Source organism: Myotis brandtii, unplaced genomic scaffold, assembly GCF_000412655.1.
Source record: "Myotis brandtii unplaced genomic scaffold, ASM41265v1 scaffold1012, whole genome shotgun sequence".
In the NCBI taxonomy this organism is placed as follows: domain Eukaryota; kingdom Metazoa; phylum Chordata; class Mammalia; order Chiroptera; family Vespertilionidae; genus Myotis; species Myotis brandtii.
In genome coordinates this window covers 656,172-658,865 of record NW_005353371.1, presented here as the reverse complement: position 1 = coordinate 658,865, position 2,694 = coordinate 656,172, and the positions used below count along the sequence as shown (strand labels likewise).

The 2,694-nt window shown below is 46.6% G+C and overlaps 1 pseudogene; it reads left to right on the top strand.

Annotated features, from left to right (window-relative positions):
* The first annotated feature begins 251 nt into the window (after nucleotides 1-251).
* The window catches only part of LOC102262303, a 25,003-nt pseudogene continuing 22,560 nt past the window's right edge, over nucleotides 252-2,694 (top strand).

Genomic DNA, 2,694 nt, shown 5'->3' with positions numbered 1-2,694 from the left:
TGTAGTTCTGGAAGGATATCACCCTAAGGCATCCCTGGTACCTGAGCTTGTGCACCTTTTTGGCAAATACAGACGTTAGACTCCAGGTGTCAACAAAGATGAAAATGGAGCGAGAGTCATTAGGTGCCTTTTAAGTGTGTGTGTTTGCAAGGAAGGACCACTGTTCCCTGGGGACTCTCAGCGCTGCCTCTCAATGCAAATTTTTTTGATCTGTAAGGTGGTGGGAGCTGCAGGCGGGACTCGGCGAGGCCCAGGAACTAGAAATGGTGAGTGTGCGGCCGGGCGCGGGGTCGGGGAGGAGGGGCGGGTGGAGCCGCCGTGGCGGGGCCGTCTCTCCACGGTCAGGTCCGGAGCCTGCGGACCCGAGGCGCCGGGGGCTCCGCTGAAACTGCAGGCCCCTCGGGCTCGCAGGGTGGGGTCCAGCCGGGACCCGGGCGTCCAGTTTGTCCCCGCGGCAGGACCTTGGGCTGCGGAGCGTGTCTGGACAGCTCTGCACCCACATCCCCGCGGTGACCACGTGGAGGGTCATTGGGGACAATGGTGACTCGGTCCCCGCGGTTCGTGCATGGGAGGAGCTGTGGTCTGTGGGGTCCCCTGTCCCTCCTTTCTCCCCAGAAGGACCCCGTTTTCTCCTGAGTTTTGATGTTTGTGGAGCAGGCTCTCAAGTCCACCCCCTGTCCCTCAGGCCTAGCTCTGCAACACGTGCCTGCTTTTCCAGGATCTCCCCCGAATCCTAACCGCCTCTTCCCTTCTCTGAGTCACAGCGTCTTTATCAGCTACAGTATTTGTTTTGTGGTGCTTTTCAAACGGTTAAAAACAAACTTCAGCTGCGTAAGTGGAAGGTGTAACTGGCTTGATTCCTATTCACGAATCGGGCTGCATCTCCTCTAGTAAATAGAATCTCAGAGCAGCTGTTCACAATGGAAGGCGTTTACAACAGGCAGAAAGGAAGTGGCTTTGAGAGGTTATTAGTGAAAGAAAAGAGGGTATTGCTTCAGGCAGGGTTACCCTTCCTTAGGGGAAGGAACAGCAGGAGTCTTTAGACAGCTTAGTGTTGAACAGCAAGTTGCAGAGTGACTGGGCTAAAATTTTACTCCTGGGAGGGGTGAAACTGCAGTTACATACAGTCCTGCACCCCTGAACCTGGGAAGGACATCCTGAGGCAGTTTTGTTGTTTTCAGTTCTCTTACAAACCTGCATGGTGTAGCCTGCTACACACCTAGGCCATATGGTGTAGCCTGTGGGTTCTAGGCAACAAACCTGTACAACATGCTACTGTACTGAATGCTGTAGGCAATTGTAATGCAGTGGTAGGAAGCATTTATGAGAAGGTGCAGTAAAAGTGTGGTGTGCAAGATAGAAAATGGTACATCCGTGTGGGGCACTGACCCTGAATGGGCTTACAGGACTGGAGGCTGCTCTGCAGGAGTCAGTGATTGGTGAGTGAATATGAAGGCCTAGTATGTTACTGTCCCCGACTGTAGACTTTATCACACTGTACACTTAGGCCAGGAAATTTACAAAAAACAGATTCATCAAGCCCAGGATTCAGTGATGCAATCAAAAGGCACAGTCAACACAAGACCTGTGAGACTGCTGCCCACATAAAACAGCATACTGCTTCACAGCAATGTTTTCTTTCACTGAGTAGTAAGCACACAAAGGTAAAGAGGATAGTATAGCAAATGCATAAACCAGTTTCTCATCATCAAGTATTCTATGTAGTGACCGTAACTGTATGTTCTGGACTTTCATAGGACTGGCAGCCCAGGAAGCTTGTTTACACCAGTGTCATCATAAACATCTGAGTAATGCATTTCCCTATGACATTGTGATGGGTGTGACATCACTAGGTGACTGCAGTTTTTCAAATCCACTGTAAACTTTTTTTTTATAGAAGGGATTTTATTTTTCATTAAGTTACAATTGACATACAACATTATATTAGTTTAAGGTGTACAGCATAATGACTTGATATGTGTATGTATTGTGAAGTGACCATCACAATAAGTCTAGTTAACATCTGTCATCATACATACTTACAGAATATTTTTTTCTTGAAAAGAGAACTTTTATGATTTACTCTTAGCAACTTATAACTGTAAGTTTGTACCTTTTGGCAGCCTTCATCCATTTGATCCCCACCTCACCTCCGAACACCACGCCTGCAACCTCTAGCAACCATCAGTCTGTGCTCTGTATCTATGGAGTTGCTTTTTTAAAGGTTCCACAGATAAGTGAGAGCACATGGCATTTCTCTTTTTCTGACTTATTTCACAAAGCATCCTGCCCTGAAGGTCCATGAATGTGTTGTTACAAGTGGCAGGAATACTTTTTCTAATGGCTGAATAATACAATAATAGTCCTCTGTGTGTGTGTGCGTGCGCCATTTTCTTTTATTTTTATTGTTTAAAGTACTACATATATCTCTTTCTTCCCTATTGACACCCCTCCCCCGCTACCCCCAGGACAAGCCCCCATCGCCCCAGTGTCCATGTCCATTGGTTATGCCAATATGCGTGCATACAAGTCCTTTGGTTTCTTTCTGAGGTTGGACTGTCTGTTCAGAGTTTCTTAGTCTCTGGATCTATTTTTGTTCATCAGTTTATGTTCATTATATCCCATTTTCTTTTTATTTATTTATTTTTTAAAAATATATTTTATTGATTTTTTACAGAGAGGAAGGTAGAGAGA